This window comes from Brassica napus, chromosome C1, assembly GCF_020379485.1.
Source record: "Brassica napus cultivar Da-Ae chromosome C1, Da-Ae, whole genome shotgun sequence".
NCBI lineage: Eukaryota > Viridiplantae > Streptophyta > Magnoliopsida > Brassicales > Brassicaceae > Brassica > Brassica napus.
In genome coordinates this window covers 35848364-35863971 of record NC_063444.1, presented here as the reverse complement: position 1 = coordinate 35863971, position 15608 = coordinate 35848364, and the positions used below count along the sequence as shown (strand labels likewise).

Sequence of the window (15608 nt, the reverse complement as noted above, 5' to 3'; positions counted from 1 at the left end):
CTTGTACATACCAGTTTATCTTTGCATATTGCTTTCCTTTTGGTATCTCTCCCTTACTCACACAGAGACTGTGTGATTTAAGTGTGGGGGAAGGTACCAAGTATTTGATCATGTTTGCTTTGATGATTTTGAGTCTCATGCATTGCATTGTACATACATATATGCATAGAAAAACGAAAAAAATTTGAAATTTTTGAATCATGTAGTTGCATCACTTGCATTCTTAAGATTGAGTCTAGAGCATATAGGATGCATTCACTTGCATATGGAGCAGCTGATTGATATTGCCATGTATAGAACACTTGTTTGCACTGAAAATGACACCCTAGTTAAACATATTAAGTAGCTTAAGCATCTCTTGAAAGCCTTGCACGCTTCGAGCCTTGAAAACTCTTCTTGAAACTTGTTTGCTTGCTTGATGTTAGCATTGTTCTTAAGATCAGCTCCAATCTGAACTTGACTTGAATGAACTTAATCTCTCTTGCATATGGGCATTTGCATACTTGATCATGGATCTCATACACATTTGGGTTATCTTATTCCTTTATACCTATCTTTGTTAACCCAAATGAGACTCCTTACCCTAAAACCTTAACCATTCTTTGAGACCAAACATTGAATTGCATGAGTGAGGCCTCTTTTGATAGTTTGTCATGTGCAAAAATCTTGAGAGTATTGGGAGCGACATGGATTTGTTCTCATCTCTTGCTAGCATAGGGTCATCATTTGAGCTAGCTTCTTGGATGGTGAGTGGGGTCTTTGTTCCTTAAAGGTTTATATCTTGGGTTTGGGAAGTGATAAAGTTGAGATTGATGAACAAAAGATTGTCATGAGAAAGAAAAGCCCTAGGGACCTAGAATAGAAAAATAAGAAAGCTCTTGATTGTATTGTTTGAGACCTTCCCCCTCTAAAAAAAAAAAGAAGAAACAAGAAAAAGAAAAAAAAAAAAGAAGAAAGATTCAATAAGATAGTGGGGAAGAGATAATAAAAAGTGTTAGAGCTTAGAAATGTGAAAAATGAATAAGAGGTCCTTAGTGGTTGAGTCTTAAGAAAAGAATATTGTTCATTGGGTGAGTGATGTGAGTGTTTTTCATTTTGGGTTATGGGATGAATGAAATGGGTGTAGAATTTGTAATCACTTAGGAATGGGGTAGAATGATGAGGATGGATCCATGTATGCATGAACTGCTCCTAGTCTTAGATAAATTTTGCATAATGATCAAGCTCCTTGATTCTTGAGTGATTGCCACCTTAAAATGACAACATTTGAATCCTTCTCTTCATTCAAATTAGTCCATTGCTTAACCAAATGATTGAGATCATGTGCCCATTTGTGAGAATTCATTTTGTGTGTGTGTGTGAATCAATGTGAGAGCTGGTTTAAAGAACTTGTTAGTTGATGAGTATTGCAACTTGTGTAGAGGCATAAGAGTATGGATAGGCCTAGAGAAGCTAGAGTATAATAAGAGAGTTTGCTTATGCTATTTGCTATATTTCTTTAGGATGTCAAGTTGAGTGCATTGAGTGTTTCTTTTGGCTAAGCTAGCATCTTTGTATCTCTCCTCCTTGTGTTTTGAAAAGTTTACTTGAGGACAAGTAAATGACTAGTGTGGGGGAGTTGATATCTTGCATATTTTCATTGTTTTAAGCTTCCATTTTGTACATAATGATCATATAGATTAAGAGTTTAGCATCTTTAGGATCCATTTTGCATTCATATGTCTTTATCAGGCATCAGAGTGTCCTATGGAGCGATTGGAGGTGTTTAGATGCATTTTGGTACAAGAAGGGATGGAAAATGAAGTTGGTTCGGTTTTTGGCGAGCACGACGCGGGTTGGAGCACCCCGAGTTCACCTACCCGCGTAGCCGAGCCAAGAAGAGCCTCCACGCGGGATGAGTGATGCGGGATCGTGAACCCGCGTGCACGAAGAGGAAGAAGCGAGATGACACCTCGACGCGGGGTGGAGCGACGGGGTTCCCTTACCCGCGTTGTCGAAGAGAGCCAGTCGATGGAGTCACGCGGGTTGGAGCACACGGAGTCGCCTACCCGTGCGCAAGACGAGAGAGAAGCCTCGACGGTCTGACGTGGGAAGAAGGGTGCGGGACGAGCTACCCGCGCTCATGAAGTGAAGGTCTCGACACTCCAACGCGGGTAGAGTCGCGCGGGTTGTGACCGATGCCTCCTACCCGAGTCGAATCTTTTCCTTAGTCGGATTTTAATGTTTTTAAGGGGCTTTTTAGACTTTTTAATGGAAACCATTAGGTTTTCCAAAGACATATAAATACTCTTGTAATCCCAAAGTTGGGACATATCTTATTTTCTATCTAATCAAAAGCCACTTTTGGGAAAAAAGATCTAATCTTGATCATAATTTCTTATCTTTGCTTGATTATCTTGGTCTCTAATCATGTTTAACCTTGAATTATCCATGGTTTTGGGGTTATTTATGTCTATTAGTGAGTAGACTAATCTTGGATTCATGGGCTAGGGTGATTAAGGGTGATTAGAAAAGATCTAGGGTGTTTAGTGTTAGATTTACTTGTTTCCATGCTTGTTGAGGGTTCTCAATGCTATTTTAGTCTTGATCATACTAAAATAGATATCTAGGCATTTTCTTCCCACAAGGTGTATGATGAAATGCCTGAACCAACTCTTCAATGCTTTTAGCTTGCTTTACCTAAGAGATTAGTTGTTAAAGAAGTTAAGATTGCTATTGAGGTTGTTCTCCATGTTTGCTTTAGTAACATTCAACCTAAGAGATTATATGTTTGAGTTGCTTTACCAAAAGAACATTCATCTAGAGATAGAGCTTGTTTAGCTTAGTGTCTAGGCATAAGGAAAGTGTTTGATTGATACCTTGCCACCCTTAGATTGGATCTACATCACCCGAGATCAAATGCCTAGCCCCATGAGTCATCTTGCTTCAAATTGAGAAAGAAATATCATTACTTTATTGCATTAGCTTATTAGTTCTTAGTTCATATCATCTTTAAAACCGGATCGCACTTAGATCAAACATGAACTTGCATTCCCTTTGCTTTAGAATCACTTAGGATTGGTTCGACAATCTTTTATACTACATTGATTTGATCCTTAAAACTTCTTCTCAGTTGGAGAGAGGAAGTTGTTCTCCAAAAGATTCTTTTGGAAGTCAACTTGGAGCTACACAATTCACGTTTTGGAAATCATGGGGCCAGCTGGGCTTTTGTTAAAACTGATCCAATAAAAGCTACAACACATCATCGTAATAAGGAGCACATGTATTTCAATCTCAGGTTGATTACGTTATTCAAGGTGGAACAAAACTATATATTCTCTTTTGGTAAATATTATCAATAGAAAAAGAAGAAGAAAAAGAACAAGGAGTTAAAGACAATGATTAAGATTCGAGGGCAAATCTTCTCAAATCTGGAGAGAATGATGCAGATAAATATTTGAGATATTTCTAAAAATTATTATTTACTTTATTTGTTATTTAGATAATTATCTTTATTGTTTTAGGGTGTTATAGTTTTCTTATATATATTCTTTTAGTTTTAACTTTGTATCCAGTTGATTGATTATTAATAAAAATTAAAGAGATTTCTCTTTTGTTCCTTGCTTTCGGTAGATCATAGGTGATCTCAACGAATTTAAGAAGACATTGATCTTAGGTATTTATAGACTAAATAAGATCCTTGTATTATTCTAGTTTTCCGGGTATTCTCAGAATCAACAAATCTCTAGTTATATCCTATAAAGCTTCCGCTACATCACATTGGCAGAGTCTCAGTGTGACTACTGTGTCTTCTTTTCTTCTCGTAATATGAAATCTCGTTTCTTTTTAACCAGCATCACATTTTCTTGTTTCATTCTTCTCTCTCGTGTCTGCTTCGTTCGTTGCTGGATTTGAACCAAACTTGGAACATAATTGAATATACGTGGCCACCATGGTTTATGTGTAGATCTTACATAAGGGATTTCTGTGTGATATTCATCGTCCTCTCCAATAATGTAGACCACCTTCTTTGTGTCCCAACCAACTAGTCCCAGACACACGACCACTTTCTTGTTCTCGTCGAGTAAAAAAGTTGTGAACATCGGGTAACGTTCTTCAAGAACGTGTAAATCCACTGTAAAGGACTTGCTCCACGACAAGGCGGCAGCTTCAGTACCAAAGTTAGTGGTCACCCACAAATCCATCTTTAATGGAAAGTAGTTCATATGTAACCCTGAGATTTGTTCTTCTCTAAAAAGAGATAGCATCATAGGTTGTAGAACTGGAGGAAGATTTAAACGTCCAAATCTCTCTCCTGTGAAATCAAAACTGAGTAAGAATATAGAAGAATCCTTGTCTTTTCTCTCTGAACCAACCCAATAAGTATTCCTGTGGGAACCGAAATTTGCACTGTCGATTTCCGTTTAAATAAGGAAACTTAGGAAAATCCTAATTTTCCAGAGGACCCGGATCTCTGCGAGAGCCAACGACAAGTAACCAAATAAATGCGGAAAATATGAGAAAACATGATAAAACGAATTTACAAAGAAAGTAGATCTTATTTCGAATTCGCGTAAGAGCGTTGCGATCATTACAAGAGAATACAAAGGCTTTGGCCGCAGGGGCCGTCAGCGAGTTACCTAGTTCTAGCAACATAAAACCCTAATCCTAGTTGAGTCGCAGCTCGATAACAAAAGACGAAAAAGATATCTAAAAGGCTTTGATTGATTTCGGACTGAACCTTATGAAAGGCTGCCTACGTACCCCTTTCGAGGATCAAGCCGAACGTAGTTCAATTGGTAGAGCTGGACAAGAGATCGAACTGCATAGGCGAGTTCGTCTAGTGATTGAGTGCCAGTCATAGAAACCGAACTTGTCGAGAAATAAGCCTAAGTTTCTAAGTGCAGAGAGTTCTGAGTCTAAAAGAGTCCCTCCCCCATGCTCCTCGCCTAGGACTTCTCATATACTAGCTCCAAGGTCGGTTTACGCTTTTACTCTTCTGCCCTTAAGCCGTCATAGCATAAAATGGAGATATTCCATTTTTCCCGATCTTCACAATTATCATCAAAACTTCCATATTTATCCGCGGAAACTTGACATTTATCCTTCCTTGTGGACCAAGCGTAAACCGTGCTGTAGTTTACGGGCTTTTGGTTAAGAAATCGTAGGATGGGCCTCGAGTCGTGTTTTAGGTCCCTTTGGGCCGTCTTCCGACTCGACACGTTTACTACGATTTCTTCTGACAATGAACGAATTTTCCGCGGTTTCTAATCCGTAAAGTTTGATCGATGAGTTAGAATAGTGGAAAACTTGGATTGAGCCTGCTACGGTCTTCGGGAGATAGCATTTGAAGGTTTGGCGAGAATGCATGGACTGGTGTCGTATCGATGTTTGGAAGAGCTCGATCGCTGCGTAGCGGCCGAACTTTGGCTCGAGCCCAGTCGCTACGTAGCGACCGAGCGGGACGAGTGCTCGGTCGCTACGTAGCGACCGAGCTTTGCTTGAGCTCGGTCGCTACGTAGCGACCGAGCGAAACGATCGCTCGGTCGCTACGTAGCGACCGAGCGGGACGATCGCTCGGTCGCTACGTAGCGACCGAGCTTTGGCTTGAGCTCGGTCGCTACGTAGCGACCGAGCGGGACGAGCGCTCGGTCTCTACGTAGCGACCGAGCTTCAGCTCGAGCTCGGTCGCTATGTAGCGACCGAGTGGGACGAGCGCTCGGTCGCTACGTAGCGACCAAGCGGGACGATCGCTCGGTCGCTATGTAGCGACCGAGCGGGACGAGCGCTCGGTCGCTACGTAGCGACCGAGCGGGACAAGCGCTCGGTCGCTACGTAGCGACCGAGCTTTGGCTTGAGCTCGGTCGCTACGTAGCGACCGAGCACGCTACGTAGCGACCGAGCACGCTACGTAGCGACCGAGCACGCTACGTAGCGACCGAGCACGCTACGTAGCGACCGAGCACGCTACGTAGCGACCGAGCACGCTACGTAGCGACCGAGCATGCTACGTAGCGACCGAGCACGCTACGTAGCGACCGAGCACGCTACGTAGCGACCGAGCACGCTACGTAGCGACCGAGCACGCTACGTAGCGACCGAACACGCTACGTAGCGACCGAACACGCTACGTAGCGACCGACCACGCTACGTAGCGACCGACCACGCTACGTAGCGACCGACCACGCTACGTAGCGACCGAGCAAGCTACGTAGCGACCGAGCACGCTACGTTTCGACCAAGCACGCTACGTAGCGACCGAGCACGCTACGTAGCGACCAGCTTTTTCGCTGGTTGCTACGCGGCAACCTTGTTCTCGTCTTTCTCCGATTTTTCGTGAATGTGTTTTCTCCGCAAGATTCTTCGTAAAAATAGATCTTTTTCTAAGATTTATTTTTCGTAAAAACGTTCATGCCGATTTTTACGGACTTTTAGACATTGATTCCGTCGTGACCGATTTTGACCCCAACAATTCCCATGCAAAGATGCCCATCCACTTCCATGTATATAGTAGTCGAGAGAGATTCCATCAAGAAACCTCCATGAGTCAGAGCTAAATTCATATATTTCAAACTCAACAACTTGGTTTTCACTCTTGTAACTCTGCCAATACCTCAAGATTTTGTAGTCACGGCAAGATTTGTTGTTTTTGTATCCTAGAGCAAAACTAGATTTTTTCTTGTAATGACGACTACTTGCTTGGATCCATTTTGTTTCCCCTAAAAACGGATTCCAAACAACGAGCTTATTGTATTCGGTAATGCATAATAACAAACCTTTGCAGTGAATGACTTCGACTATGTTGACTTGTTGTGAACTAGAGGGGGAACCCTTTAGGTCAAAGGGATCCTTAAACTCTATAGATGGAGCAGCGACGCTGAGATCGATCTCAACGGTCACTGGACAAACCCTAAACTCCTTCAGCATGAGAAGTAGAGGCTGCTTTGGAGCTTTACGGTATTTGGTCTGAGTAAAGCATTCCATTGTTTACAAGTTGGTCGCAACCTTCTCAGAGTTGTTGCCGGCGCCCTAGAGAGTATTTCCTCTAGTAAATGGTGGGGAAGATCGGATATCATCATTGTCTTCTCTCCCAAGGAAGAAGCAAACGACCAGGCCTTGATTAGGGTTTTTAGGTATTTTTTTTTTTTTTATCAAACAACAATTCCATTAATTTAAAGTCTCAACCCCTATCAGCGGAAGAAATAAAAAGTAAAAAGGCACAACTTGTCATATTACAAACACAAGAAAACACAACACATACATGTGAATCCTGAAAAGATAAGATAAGGGATCGAATAGCCAATAAGATCCAATGAACATCAGAAGACCAGCTCTCTGAAAGAATGCGACTGAGTTCATGGCAGTCTGACTTGCAAACCAGCTGAGAAATGCCCAAAAGGGCTAGACACTCTGCAACAAAGGCAGTGAGGTCATGATACCGGGACAATGAACAACCAAGTCTTCGTGAGACCAAACAAATCTGATGCAATGTAAGGAAGCAAATACTGTAGCTTTTCTTTCCAAATTGCCACCAATGGTTAGAAAAAAATACATACACCTCCACAGTTAAACCACAGACATATAAAACCCTGCATACTGCAGAAAAAGAATGAGCCAAGGCAACATAATTGCTACTGAAGAACCTGAGAACAGAGGAATGAGACCCCAAACCAACCAAGGCTATGACTTCATTCTCAATGAGACTTTGCCTACTCTCCAAACGTCTTGACAAGTGAACTATGAAACTTGGGACAATGAGTAGCCAAGAGACGGAAGCAAATGCACAAGACACAGATTCACAATTCCAACCATATCACTTTTTATATCAAGTACTAGTGAATAAACACAGATCTGAGAAACTTGAGGCCAGTAGATTAAGAGACCAAAATCAAACTTAACAGAGTTGAAACGAGCCGGATAGAACCCGAAATTGAACCCGCATACTGCAGTAAAGGAGTCACAGAAAACCACAAGAACAAACACCACTGAAACTAATAGATTTACTAAACGGACGAACAGTATAATCACTGCAGAGTCGAAGAAGCGGCAAAGGAACAGGGACAGATCCGGTGGGTGGGGAGGAACGGAAAGGACATGAGGAGAGCAATCGACTAGCAGATCTAGGAGAAACACGAGCAGCGGCGGTTCTGGAGGCGGAGGAAGGAGCAACGGTGCAAAGGGACAAGGAACAAGCAGAGCCATGGAAGAAAGGAAGAGGAGGGAGAGAGAGGAGTGTTCTCGTCGGTGGGCGAGAAGCCACACGGACGGCGGCGAAGACGATCACAGGAAAACCCTAATCGGGTTGGGAGAGAAAATGTTTTTTTTTTTCAGTAGCGTTAGGGTTTTTAGGTATTCACTTTTTCAATGAACAAGTGTTTCTTCTACAGAAAAACAAGAAAGGATGTTTCTTATGAATACTCTTTCAATTTCACTTTCCTTTTCCTTTTTGTTTTTCATTTTAATGGCAAATACTCATCCTTTCTTAAGATTGATGGGAATTTGATTATTAATTATCTTATTAGTGGAAGTCATCTTAGTCCAATGGTTTCATTAAGGGTTCATTAATGCTTCTACACCCGCAGGTCCAGATTTCAATTCTCGGAGAAAAAAGATTTATTAAACAATTATGCAGGCTACGGAGGAAAAACTTACAAGGGATCTTCAACATGGTACAAGAACTCGGTCAGACATGATCTTCGTAGGACGGCTCAGGTGATGCAGTTAAGCGTAGATCTTTATAAAGCAGATAGTATTGTCGGTTGTCGGATCGTCTATGTAATTTTTCTCATAATTGTAATAACATAATAAATCAGCTTTAAAAAAATTATCTTATTAATATACTTTCTATCTATGTATTCTAATGCCTTTGAATAAATGTTTATGGTTTGTCGACAATAATAAACATGATGAATAAATCATTGTTTGATAAAAAAAAACTATCTTTATCCACAACTTTGCCATCCATGACATATATGTCTAAGGCTAGACATTATTACTTACTACTTTGGCTTGTATTCGTTATTTGCATTGAAAAAATATCTGATGTTGTCAAATCAATTAGCAACTCAACAAATTTTATTACTAGCAAGTTCGGATTAAGTATCAAGTATTGTTATTTTTCTTAACACATGTCTTGATACTTACTCCATCACTTATTTTTCGTTACTTCTTCTAAAAAAATACTTGTTATCCGCTACAAAATACTTACTACTCGTTAAATATAATTATTATTCGTTAGAATTACTTATTACTTTTTTAAAATACTTACATTATATGATTTTATTACTTATTTTATATAAAACTATTTGATTTTGGTAAGTAACGAGCAGAATCAAATAACTTGCAACTAATAGTTTTTCTCTGAGTACTTGATAGAACAAGTACTTGATTCAAGTAAGCCAAATAAAAGTATTAAATCAAACTAATCGAACGTACCAAGCCAAATAGCAAACACCTGAAAATTAGCAAGTATTTGTCTTGTGTCCGTTCAACCCTACATATGTCTATACTTCACTCATACATAATATATTTGTCTACTATTTTTCCTTCTACACTACATCCAAAATTTGTATGTTCATAATTTCTTCATCCACATTATTTAGACCACTCAGCCTCTTTTTATTCATCATTTATTCATAAAATTTTATCTTTTAATTTCTAAAATTTATCAATATAGATGTTAAGATATAGAAATAAAAAATTACAATTGATCATAGCAAACATATTTGTTTTTGTATTTTCAAATTTGAAATATAAACAAATAAAGATAGATGAGGTGAATAAATAATAATAAAACAAAAGAAAAATTAATACAACTCTATTATCCAAATCTGATAGCCTAGATTTAAGCTCATTAAACTATAAACTACCTTTTTCATCTAACTATTAAATGTCTAGTTAAATTTGTTTATTTATGGCTAGTTTCATTAAGTCTTAACTGTTTGCCAACATATATTTTGTCACAAGTAGGGTATATATTGGTTTTGTTTTGTTCAAACAGATGAAGAAAAATTCGTCAAAAGAGAGATGAAAAAGCAAAAGACAAACTTTTCTTTCATCTTTTTGTGAAGAATAAAAGAGAGAGAACATATAGAAAGAGTGAGACAGTTATGTAGAGAAATTCTAAAAATAGACAACTGTTTATTTAAACTTCATATATGTCGATTTCTTTGATTAAAATTAATGCCAATTTCAATAAAAATACCCTAATTAAATATTTGTTAAGTGTTTTAATATTTTTTTTCATTCCAATATAATAATTTAACTAATTATTTTGTTAATATTAATACACAAACGTTTTTAAAAAATCTCACTTTAATAATTAAATTATTCCTTTTTAATCAAAAATATTAATAAGGTTTAAACGAAAATTTAAAAGTTATAAAACAATTTTTTAAACCTAATTTATTTTAAAAACTAAGAATAAAAAAAAAACTAAATTTGTCGCTCATCTTTTTAAGGAAAATTTGGAGAAATACACCTATATAAGATTTTAATTTGAAAACAACACCATTATTTAAGTTTTTTTTGAAAAATGCAGTTTTGTATATATGAATTTATTAAAGTAGGCAATCTGAATATTTAATATTATTATTAAATTTTATTATCATAATCTATTTAATATTTAAATTAACAGCTTCAGAAATTATAAGATATGTTTTTTAAATGAAATCTTTATAATATCTAAAAAATTAATATATTAAGTTTTTATATTTTTGGAATCAAAAGAATAAAACAAGCGAGACGTCTTCGATCTCGTCTTTTGGTGATCTTTTTGGTTTTATTTTTTGCAAATCATTTTTGTTTCTCTACTTTCATATTTTATTTTTCCATCATTCAGATTTTTTTCTTTTGATTCTTCACTCATGTCCGTAAGTGTGTGTGTTTGGTGTCTTTGTGTGTTCTAAACGTTTGTCTTCCAAATTGGTTTTGATTTCTCAAGGTTTTGGTAATTGTTTAGTTTTGATTTTGTAATAAATTTCATTATTTCCACTTTTCACTAAACTGTTTTTTCACCACTTTGTAAATCACATTGATGAGAATCAGAGACTCCAAATAAGAACACTCTAAAGAGATTTGCTAGAAGTTGAGAGTGAAGTTTATTGTACCTTAAGCATACCTACAAAATATCATTTTACACACAGAATCAATAGTCATGTGACTTTTTTTTTTGAATTGCACACACTCTAATGTCTCATGACAAACATTGATGCGAGGGGGGGAGAGAAAGGGGGAGAGAGAGAGAGAAAGAGAGAGAGAGAGAGAGAGAGAGAGAGAGAGAGAGAGAGAGAGAGAGAGAGAGAGAGAGAGAGAGAGAGAGAGAGAGAGAGAGAGAGAGAGAGACGATGCTTTTGAAATAGAATTTTAGAGAGAAAGAGTTGATGTACTATTTTCAAGTTTAGTAACAATATTATTACTAATTTCGAATTTCTATTTTAATTATTTAAATATTTAATATGGATAAAAATATATTTTCACTTTTAAAAAAGTGCGGTTTTTAAAAAAATTAAAAAAGAAGGTGTAATTTTCAAATTCTAAATTATTTATATAGTATTTTACAAATTATCCCAAAATTTTAATTGTAGTTTTAGCTCTAAAATCAATTACGTTTATTTTCTAAAATTTAAATTTATTTATTTTTTCATTCAGAAATAGTTTGTTTTGTAATTCAAAATTTCATCCACACTTAAGTTACTTTTAGTTCTAAATTTATAAAACTAATTGATAAACCTTTCATATTTATTTTGAATCTAATATTTAATTTGATTTGAAACTTATTAATTTTTTTGATTAAAAATATTGTTTGATGATTGAAATCAATATAATTAAAAACTAAATAGATAAAATAATTAATTAAAGTATTAAGATGGATAGCAAAAATTAAAATAGAATTCCGGAAAGAGAGAAAAATGTTGGAGAGAGAGACAAGGTACTATATTCAAGTTTATTAACAATATTATTACTAAATTCAAATTTCTATTTTAATTATTGAAATATCTAATATGGATAAAAATATCTTTTCACTTTTAATACACGCAAGAAGAAGCAAATAATAATAATGACAATGTAGAAAACTCTTACGACCATGTGGGAACAAAGTATTGACGACGTCCAAGTTTGTTTCAAACCAGAGATATGTATTTCTAAGAAAAAAACAGAGAGAAGTTTTTTGTTTTGTTTTAAAAGCAAGAAGAAATGAATTTGTTTAATATTTAATATATTAAATCAAGGTTATAGCCATTGCTTGTATATTGCGTGTCAGAGAAGAAGAAATCATCATTGCCTATATCTCCACTATTTGAGCTACTATGTCAACTCATTTTTTTAATAATATTCACTATCAAGTATTGACACTACAAGTTACTTCTCTATTAACTCTTAGTCTATAAGCTATAGCCGATCGCTGAACTATAATATCATTGACATTACTCTCTATTAACTCCTATGCTTTTTTCTAATTTAAAATAAACTATTAATAATTTAAAAATATATTTTTAACTCTGCAAGTATATCAAGAAAGAAAATTGTAATCATAGATCTTCATCACTTAGAGAGAGAGAGAGAGAGAGAGAGAGAGAGAGAGAGAGAGAGAGAGAGAGAGAGAGAGAGAGAGAGAGAGAGAGAGAGAGAGAGAGAGAGAGAGAGAGAGAGACGATGCTTTTGAAATAGAATTTTAGAGAGAAAGAGAAATGTTGGAGAAAGAGCCGATGTACTATTTTCAAGTTTAGTAACAATATTATTATTTATTTCAAATTTATATTTTAATTATTTAAATATTTAATATGGATAAAAATATCTTTTCACTTTTAATAAAAGTGCGGTTTTCAAAAATTAAAAAGGAAGGTGTAATTTTCAATTTCTAAATTATTTATATAGTACTTTACAAATTATCCCAAAATTTTAATTGTAGTTTTAGCTCTAAAATAAATTAAGTTTATTTTCTAAAATTTAAAATTTATTTATTTTTTCATTCAGAAATAGTTTTTTTTAATTCAAAATTTCATCCACACTTAAGTTACTTTTAGTTCTAAATTTATAAAACTAATTGATAAAATTTTCATATTTATTTTGAATTTTATATTTTAATTTGATTTGAAACTTATTAATATTTTTGATTAAAAATATTGTTTGATGATTGAAATAAATATAATTAAAAACTAAATAGATAAAATAATTAATTAAAGTATTAAGATGGATAGCAAAAAGTGAAATAAAATTCGGGAAAGAAAGAGAAATGTTGGAGAGAGAGCCAAGGTACTATTTTCAATTTTGGTAACAATATTATTAATAAATTCAAATTTCTATTTTAATTATTGAAATATCTAATATGGATAAAATATCTTTTCACTTTTAACAAAGTGCAGTTTTCAAAAAATAAAAAAGAAGGTGTATTTTTCAAATTCTAAATTTACTAGAGTATTTTACAAATTATCCCAAAATTTAAATTGTAGTATTAGCTCTTAAATCAATTAATTTTATTTTCTGAAATTTTTTTAAAAAAATTTCATTTGGAAATAGTTTTTCTAAAATTCAAAATTTCATCCACGATGCTTTTGAAATAGAATTCTGGAAAGAAATGGAAATGTTGGAGAAAGACCTTCTTACCATTTAGAAAAGAGAAACTATGCCCTACCATACACGCAATAAGAAGCTCATAATAATAATGACAATGTAGAAAGCTCTCAAGACCCTTTGAAAACAAATTATTGACAACGTCCAAGTTTGTTTCAAACCAGAGAGATGTATTTCTCAAAAAAAAAAATAGAGAGAATTTTTTTTTTTTAAACCAAGAAGAAATGAATTTGTTTAATATATAATATATTAAACCAAGGTTGTACCATTGCTTCTATATTGCGTGTCACAGAAGAAGAAATCATCATTGCATATATCTTTCATATTTGAGCTACTATGTCAGCTCCTTTTTATAATAATATTCACTATCAAGTATTGACACTACAAGTTACCTCTCTATTAACTCTTAGTCTATAAGCTATAGCCGAATATAGCTGAATATAACTCTTAGTTTTTTTTTGTTTTAAAACCAACAAGAAAGGAATTTGTTTAATATTTAATATATTAAACCAAAGTTGTAGCCATTGCTTCTATATTGCTTGTCAGAAAAGAAGAAATCATCATTGCCTATATCTCCCATTTTTGAGCTATTATGTCAACTCCTTTTTATAATAATATTCACTATCAAGTATTAACACTACAAGTTACATCTCTATTAACTCTTAGTCTATAAGCTATAGCCGAATATAGCTGAACTATAATATCATTGACACTACTCTCTATTAACTCCTATGTTTTTTCTAATTTAAAAATATATTTTTAACTCTGCAAGTATATCAAGAAACAAAATTGTAATCATAGAGAGAGAGAGAGAGAGAGAGAGAGAGAGAGAGAGAGAGAGAGACGATGCTTTTGAAATAAAATTTTAGAGAGAAAGAGTTGATGTACTATTTTCAAGTTTAGTAACAATATTATTACTAATTTCGAATTTCTATTTTAATTATTTAAATATTTAATATGGATAAAAATATATTTTCATTTTTAATAAAAGTGCGGTTTTAAAAAAAATAAAAAAAGAAGGTGTAATTTTCAAATTCTAAATTATTTATATAGTATTTTACAAATTATCCCAAAATTTTAATTGTAATTTTAGCTCTAAAATCAATTAAGTTTATTTTCTAAAATTTAAAATTTATTTATTTTTTCATTCAGAAATAGTTTTTTTTAATTCAAAATTTCATCCACACTTACGTTACTTTTAGTTCTAAATTTATAAAAATAATTGATAAAATTTTCATATTTATTTTGAATTTTATATTTTAATTTGATTTGAAACTTATTAATATTTTTTATTAAAAATATTGTTTGATGATTGAAATAAATATAATTAAAAACTAAATAGATAAAATAATTAATTAAAGTATTAAGATGGATAGCAAAAATTGAAATAAAATTCGGGAAAGAAAGACAAATGTTGGAGAGAGAGCCAAGGTACTATTTTCAAGTTTAGTAACAATATTATTACTAAATTCAAATTTCTATTTTAATTATTGAAATATCTAATATGGATAAAAATATCTTTTCACTTTTAACAAAGTGCAGTTTTCAAAAAATAAAAATGAAGGTGTATTATTCAAATTCTAAATTATTTACTAGAGATTTTACAAATTATCCCAAAATTTTAATTGTAGATTTAGCTCTAAAATCAATTAATTTTATTTTCTGAAATTTTAAAAAATAGAATTCTAGAAAGAAAGAGAAATATTGGAGAAAGAGCTTCTTACCATTTAGAAAAGAGAAACTATGTCCTACCATACACGCAAGAAGAAGCTCATAATAATAATGACAATGTAGAAAGCTCTCACGACCCTGTGGAAACAAAGTATTGACGCCGTCCAAGTTTGTTTCAAACCAGAGAGATGTATTTGTCAAAAAAAAAACAGAGAGAAGATTTTTTTTTGTTTTAAAACCAAGAAGAAATGAATTTGTTTAATATTTAATATATTAAACCAAGGTTGTAGCCATTGCTTCTATATTGCGTGTTAGAGAAAAAGAAATCATCATTGCCTATATCTCTCATGTTTGAGCTACTTTGTCAACTCCTTTTTATAATAATA

The 15608-nt window shown here is 34.1% G+C and overlaps 1 pseudogene; it reads right to left on the bottom strand.

The window, feature by feature from the left end:
- Positions 1-3700: 3700 nt before the first annotated feature.
- Positions 3701-7058, bottom strand: LOC106373791 (annotated as a pseudogene).
- Between the last annotated feature and the right edge of the window lie 8550 nt (positions 7059-15608).